This window comes from Contarinia nasturtii, unplaced genomic scaffold (genome assembly GCF_009176525.2).
Source record: "Contarinia nasturtii isolate CC-2019 unplaced genomic scaffold, AAFC_CNas_1.1 Cnas_scaffold_596, whole genome shotgun sequence".
NCBI classification, from domain to species: domain Eukaryota; kingdom Metazoa; phylum Arthropoda; class Insecta; order Diptera; family Cecidomyiidae; genus Contarinia; species Contarinia nasturtii.
The window spans coordinates 99,779-107,842 of record NW_022197947.1 but is presented as its reverse complement, the minus strand read 5'-3'; the positions used below and the strand labels follow the sequence as shown (position 1 = coordinate 107,842).

The window sequence follows — 8,064 nt, the reverse complement described above, 5'->3', positions numbered from 1 at the left end:
TTAACTCGCTACAATCTTATTTCCATAAATGGAAAATTAAAATCAGCACATCAAAAACGCAAGCAATAATTTTTCCATTCAATAACAAACGTAAACGCATACCAACCATTGCATTAAAATACGGTAATAACAATATACCACTATCAAATTCAGTCAAATATCTGGGTATTACATTCGATAGGAAACTTAATTTTGGCGAATACATTAGTAATTCAATTGACAAATAGAATTCTATACAATATATTCTACACAATAGAGCTCTACAGGGTGTCTCACGAACTAGGCGCACCCCCTAAATTTAAAAATTTTAAAAAACGCTTTGGGGGGTATGTTGGGGGTAAAAAATAGAAAATTTCTATCGGAGCGGAATTTTGAATTTTTCCCCAGGGGGGTTGGGGGTGCCCCCAATTTTACAAAACTTCATCTGATCAAAAAATAATGTACTACAAAGTTGTTCAAAATGACGAGAGAAATTTTTTAGGACCCCTGCCCTCCAAGTCCCTGCACCCCTTAAGGGGGTCGGGGGGTCAAAAACCCCCAAGATGTGATTTTTTTGACCTGAAACCCAAAAATTCGGAATCAGCATGAAAAATTACCTTAGAATCGATATTTTTCTCATTCACGTTTTTTCACAAATTTTTGGCCAATACTATAATATGGATGCCCGGTTTGGTTCTCATTTTAAAGCTTAATAAGAGAAATAGATCTCTTATAACTACTAAAAGTTACAACATCCAATTTTATTTTATTATTTTCCCTAGTCTTAAGTTCTCAATTTTTTTTAAAAATCAAACAAAAACTATAAAACTCTCATAAAACCCGTCAAATTGTGGTTTTTTCCTAATTTTCCACAGGCACCTAACAAATCACTTAAATTACACCTACTAATTACTTCATATGTTGGGAAGTCTACCGACTGTAACTCATAAGAAACATATGTACATACCAAACAAAATATTCAGAAAATAAACAGTACATTACCTTACATTACCCAATCGCATCTCACGTTCAACGTCGCTAATTGCGGTGTTTCGACGACGATAAGTATAATTGATGGCATTTTTTATATCTTCATCGTCGCAGTATGGCAATTCTAATTCGATCAAACCGTACAAATTGTTGAAATAATTGTACTTGATGGCGTAGTCGTTTAGTTCGAATGCTCTCATTTTAAAAAACTTCCCCAATTGACACTCGCAGTGCGTTGTCAGGTTCGTTATGAAATTGTCGAGGTACTGCTCACACAAATATTTAAAACCATTTCCGAACCCACCGTTTGTGGGCCAGTCAATGTGTGCAGCGTCGACAATGTTGCGGAAACCAGGTAAGCGATATGTCACCAATGTTATCGACAAGAACGGCCTTAAAACAGTTGTGTATGATCGTTGATGGTTCATCGGTTACAAAAAAATCATAATTGAAATCGTCGAGTGCTTCATTGACCTATTCAAGAAACACAGAATACACATAGAGAGAGAGAGAGAGAGAGAGAGAGAGAGAGAGAGAGAAAAAGAGAAAGAGATAGAGATAGAAAGAAGCAATCAAATCAATTCATATAAATACAATGGATCGCATAGTGCCGAAAAAATGATGAAATAATGACGAAAAATGAATTCTGTCAAAGCAATGTGTACTTACCTTCATAGTTACGATGCAAGGCATGCGATCTTCGTAGCCTTCACCGATAAATACGAAATGATTGCGACAATTACATCCCGATATCTTTCACGGACAATCGACGGCAGTCCTTGCTTTATTGACCTTTGGTCGACGTTTGTATCAGCCTTCTTGTGACGACCCATTTTGCTGTCTATTTACACTCAATTAAAAATAAAAATAAGTAAAAATAATCAATCTCAAAACTAACAGCAAAATTCCAAAGAATAAATATATTGATCAAATGATGAAAACACTACCAGAGAAACTCATTTTAAACTGAACTGTCAATTCGATTCATAATACACACAAGATTTTATTACGTTCGATTGTGAAATTCCAATTTTAACACTCAACGCGCTTCTTCCAACAGTAAAATATATCGATGCAATAAATTCACTCTTTCGATCGCATGGCAAAATTATGATTTTTCACGTTGCTAGTTTGTGAATGTTCTGTTATTTTAAAATCAAGACAGAAACAAATACAAAATTTACCACGTGAATAAATCTATTCTTTTGCAACATACATTAAAATCACATGAAAGGAATCATTTGTATAAAAAAACTAACACGATGTGATGCGATGCGATGATTACAACGCGAATTTTTGAATGTAAACAAATACTCTCGGCTTCGTTTTGACATGCACAACAGCCAACTGTCAAATGTCATACACATTCCAATAGGTCTCGAATTCGAAATTTGAATTTAAATTCATGAAATAAAAAATAATAATATATACGTTTAAAAAATGCGAAAAAATGTCTCTTGCTGAAACAAAAATCAAATTTCTTTATATACAAATTGTTTATTATTTTTTCTGGGACTATTGAATCATTATATAATTGAAATACGAAATTAAAACTTAACGTTGTGTTGGGTTGGGTTCACATTTGCTGTGGAATGTGAAAACTACAAACATAATGCATCTTTTATTTTACACGAAAATGACCACCAAAATTGGTCAAAGCGGTACATTTTTCAACGTTAAAAAAACGTTACAAATTGGTGGCCCCCCCTATCCAGTCTGAAAAATTTCTGCGATTGCCTTGAAACCTTTTTAGGGATTTAGTGATTGGCAAATTGGCTGCTTGGGTAAATACTCAAAAATATTAATATACGCAAATTTGTATAGCTTTATTAATAATAAAAACTCCACAAAGTCTACCCATTTTCACACGATTTCTTCAAAAGCAATGAAATGCCGAATATTGGGCTTCGTGTATTTGTGCCGGCTATATCGGGATGTTATACTGTATGTATTTATAAAAAAAATATTTGTTGCTATTGTTTTCACGTCCGTTTCAACTTATAAGTGTTCAATTATATTAGCAAATTTATTATAAATTCAAATGCAAAAGCACAACGTTTTTCGTTCCATCCACGAGGTAAGGGATTTTTATTTGATTTAACATTATACAAAAATCAAGCATATCCTTATTGAAACAAACCAATGACAAATTCTTCATATTCATATATATATATATTATTTGTTTCAAAAGTATTTTATAGTCGAAACGAACTGGAATATGAAGTGGAATGAATGGAAAAAAATGAGTAAAATAGACAATATATCCCTCTCAATACATTCGAACGTCAAATTGGATAAATGATAAATGTTCAGTGAACAGTGTATTCTTTAATGTAAAAAATTATGTAAACTATGTTTGTCTCATTCTAATTTTCGCTGCAAAGGTTCCATATTCATGCACTGAATTGTCTCTCGACTATCTTTGAATAACTTGCTATTAACGTCGGTCTTGTGTGTCTTAGAAAATGTACGTCACGCGTTAATATACAGCACAATAAAGTTGAGAAAGTCTTATAAAAATTATAATAAAAACTCTAACCATTGAAAACTCTTTTTCAAACTTCATTAAGTTCATAACATCGACAAACCTAATTATTCTAGTTCAGAAATGTTGTAACATGTACACACACATACAAGCATTTTCCAAAGTTGAATAAAAAAATGTAGACTCAGTGTGAACTGTCAAAGTGAGTGCCCGCTGTAGAATTTCAAAAAGAAAAGTATATAGCAAATTTTGTTTATGCAAAACATATTTTCTGAGTAATTTTTTAATCAATTCAAAATGAAAAATAGTAAATGTATGATTTATTGACAGAAGTCATATTGAAATTTCAAATAAATTCGCAATTTCTATGCAAATTGCATGTGATACGATTTTATTTTGATATTTCGTTTAGATTTCATAATAATATCTAACATAATCTTTTATATTTTGCTTAATTTATGTGTATTTGCTATGTGTGTATAAGTTGTGTTTATATTTGAATATATGTGTGTGTGAATCTTTCAATATTTTTTTACACTTGACAGCTAATAATAAAATCAGTTGCGAATGTATTTATTCTTTGAATTTAAAGAAATTTTGCTGTATTATATTCATGGAAACATTTAAGGAGATTAATTTTGAATGTTTTTTGCCAAATAACAAAGCACTTATAATAATTTGTACGAACAATACCGATAAAAAGAAACAAAAATCTTGGGTGATGACAGATAAATGAAGAGGCTAAACTATGTGTATTGATTTTTTTATAAAACAACAAAAAAGATTTAAATTCAAAAATTAAATAAAAATTTGCTTGTAATGAAATATTGAAGTAATCGAAATTGTGATATTGAAAAAGATAGAATCAACAGTTACGACCATCGCATCAGCACGCTAATTCCCACGTAAATATTAATATTTTCTTCATTTTCTGTAAATAATATTTAGTTAATATTTTTGATTTTAATAAAGTTGTTCAATTATTAAATATTGAAACATTTAACAATATTTCATTAATTTTGTCATAAAATATGGCACAGCTAACCATACATGTTAATAGCGACTATTGAGATTATTACTATATGCATAGTTCTGATGTGTGATGTATCTTGTATCCCACACGAAAATATCTTTTTACGAAAAGCGCGAAGCGTGAGCATATTTATATGTCTGGGAGCCGCGCATAATTCAATTATTGCCTAATTCTATATTTTTGATCGGTATGAAATTAAATCATAAATTATTATCCAATATTTAAAAAAAAATTGAGAAAAGTGTTTTCATCATCATATGCTATATCAAATATGTGTTTGATGTGGCGATTTGGTCAAATTCGTTTGTTTACTTAAAAGAGATACTCGTATTTTAAAAGCAAAATGTTGAATAGGATAATTGTACATCATGTATATTTTACATGCTTTTCAATAGTCCGTCAAATCGGCTATCTATTATCATGCGTTACTGCTTTTTATAACTATACCGATGATATATTTCATCAGAGATGAAAACCGGTTAAATACCTAATTTGCGATTTTTTTTTCTCATTGTTCCTATTTGAAAGTGGCAAAAAACATATATTTTTTTTAATACAATATCTATCGCTGACCAATACAAAGTTATATTAATGACTGCAACAATAAAAAGTAGCTAATTAATGTTTTGGTATTTCATTGTTTTTCATGAAAAGATATCGTTTATCAAATCTAACTCTTCATTAAAATATCGATACTTGATTTTTTGGTAATCTATCTGAAATTGAAAGTCTGTATCTATGTATGTTCAGTGTTGGCGGTAGAAGTGCTCATTCAATCTGGATGATTGGTATTCAGTTGAAAAGGTTTTAGTCTATTATTTTGATGATGATAGTTAAATAAAAATAATAATAATAGAATTTTATGTAAAATATAGATTGAACAAAACAATCCGACATTATCAGAATAGTTTGTAAAAAGTGACCCAAAGTTTTTTTTCATACTGAATTTGAAATTACCAAATTGAATGTATCATATTAGGTGTATCGATCAATTTCCGGAATCTGACAAAAGATGTCACCACTTGCTTGTGCGTTGTAGTAGATCAATGACTTATACGTCATTTGAAAGGCCTATTCAAATACTGTCAAAATCAGTCAAAAGTGTTTCATTTGTTTGTGCGAATCATATTTTTTTTCAACGATGGAAAATTTTGAAAATTGGAGAAAGAAACAGCATTTGCGGGAAGTTTTGTTAAGCTATTTTTTTGCAAAGAAAACTGCAGCTAAAAGTCATGGTTTACTTGTGAAATTGGGCGGAAGTCACAGCTAACGATGGGCAATACATTGGTTAAAAAAAAATTGTACGGTTTTTTTTTAAATAAATGTATCTTTTCACCAAAAAAATTCCGGAAATTAATCGATACACCCATTATATGTGGTTAGATACGGAGTAACTTCATTTACTTTGCAAAAAAGATGATTTGATTTTAATAATAATTTTGGTAAGTGATCCTAGGCATAGAGAAGGCACAATAACCGAGTATTTTCAATCAATCAATCAATGCCAAAAAAACTGCAATTCTTAATTAAATAAATAAATAATGAATGTTGTGGTGAATGTCAATAGCCTGCGGTTTATTCGAAATATTTTCACTCAACACATAAATTGATGATAAAATTGTTGAATGTCACAAAATTTGGAAGAAATGTTCGGCTTCTACCGGGGGTAGCTCGGACGATTTAAGGGGGGTTATCCGGACTAAACCCACCTGTGCCCGTGTATGATTTTTATTGAAGTTGAATTATCTGGATTTGGTTATGCAAAAAGAAGCCAAAACAAAACTTTATATGAAATAAATGTAATAATGACATCAAACATGTAGAAATACAACCTTTCATTGCTTTCTTTTTTATTGTGGGATTAAAATAACGTAAATAGAAAAGAGGTAAATAAAAGAGAATAAATACAAGAAGAAAAGAAAGCTATGATTGACACTCAATGTAGATTTTAAGGAATCAGAAAGCACGAAAAAATTAGAACGAAAAAATCATTATATGAATAAGATTTTTTTATAACAGTTGACTTTTTATTATAGATAGCGTTTTTTTATTTTTCATGGTATTAGCTAAAATTCAAATAAACATGAGTTCACAACACAATTTCGCTTCACTACAAGTTCTATTTTATTTATATGCACCAACAATTATAATATATACTCACAATATGCTTATTAGAGATGTCGTATACAAATGCATACAAACAATTATGCTCACAATCTTTCATGGGTAAAACAAAAAATCATAACAGCTGTGTTAGAGTATTGATTGCATGCACTTTTGATTAACATCTTTCATCAAAATTCATTTCAAGATTTGTGAAGCTAAAAGAAATAGATAAATAAAAAGAAGTAGAAAATGAGAAGTGAAACAGCAAAAAAAATGAAATCAAATGAGAAAAAATGCATGGCATACATATACCGGATCATGAAACAAGTACGTTATACACAATTGTATAATGTGTATATCTGTGTTAAAGGCTCTAACTTAGAGCATGAATGAAAAAACCTGGGAGATCGAAAGGTATTCAGAGTTACGCTGGGTGTATTCCCATACACCCATAGCAAATAGAAAGAAAAATCAAAAAGCTAGGGAATGCGCCGCTAGAAAAAAAATTATTCGAATAATGGGAGTGCACGAAAAAATGGATTGTTAGATCCACGACGAACAATACTAAAAATAAATACTTGAACATGCACTATGGTTTTGCTGTGCCCGCGCACATATGCTGTGACACGACATTGCAATGCACAATTCGTTGCACAGTAAAAAGCGTTTAAAGAAACGCCATTGGTTGATTTTGTTCTTCCTATGTGAACGTTTTGATTTTCCATTTTTGCGAGTTTGTGATTTCAAATTGTAGCCCCATCACACACTTGCCAAAATCGTAATGTATCACTAGCGCGTTACCTATCTATTATGGATTAATATGTATAACATTTTGAATGCGCACTATTATATGTCAGCATTTGATTTTCATTTGCTAAAAAATGCGAATAACGTAAGCATAATTGAAATAAGTTCATTTGATAACTGAATCTCTAATTTACAAAAATTCACTCGCTCATTTGTAAAGTCCAGATCTAATTATTTAGCAAATAAAATATAATATTATTGCATTTTATTAAATAGGAGAAAAGATATTGGTAGCGAAACCGAATATAGCTATAACTCGACATATAGGCTATAACAAATACATCGAAATCGACCAACGGAATAGTATTGAAACACCGACAGAAATATATGCAAGCACCAATAGACAATGATATCAACAATGTGAAAGAGAAACAACAATACAAACAATTTGTTATAGAAAAAAAATGTAGTATCACAATATTCATTTATTCATCCAAATGAGCTTACGTACAGATGCAATGAGCCAGTTTAAAAACGACTTTAGTAGAGCTCACTTAAGGCAGTAGCAACACATGAAAGGAGGTACAGTCGCAAGTTGTAAAATGAAATGATTGAAGAAACGACAACGACAAGAATAAAGCTTGATATATACATATATATATATATATATATATATATGTGTGTGTGTGTGTGTGTGTGTGTGTGTGTGTGTGTGTGTGTGTGT

At 30.7% G+C, this 8,064-nt stretch overlaps 1 protein-coding gene and 1 long non-coding RNA gene across 3 annotated transcripts in view; one reads left to right on the top strand and one right to left on the bottom strand.

Annotated features, from left to right (window-relative positions):
• Nucleotides 1–550: 550 nt before the first annotated feature.
• Nucleotides 551–2,033, bottom strand: LOC116339992. Its single transcript, XR_004201048.1, has 3 exons — nt 1,917–2,033; nt 1,639–1,810; nt 551–1,443 (listed from the first exon to the last, which is right to left on the bottom strand). It is a non-coding gene; the product is annotated as an uncharacterized LOC116339992 (long non-coding RNA).
• Nucleotides 2,034–3,421: 1,388 nt separating this feature from the next.
• LOC116339987 (protein Gawky) overlaps nt 3,422–8,064 on the top strand; it is a 30,193-nt gene continuing 25,550 nt past the window's right edge. The window contains exon 1 of one of the 2 annotated variants that reach the window (XM_031766093.1): nt 3,422–3,689. The gene's annotated coding sequence lies outside the window, so the exon portion shown is untranslated. Of the gene's footprint in view, nt 3,690–4,242; nt 4,360–8,064 lie in introns of those variants that run through there. The other variant, XM_031766088.1, reaches the window with a different exon arrangement.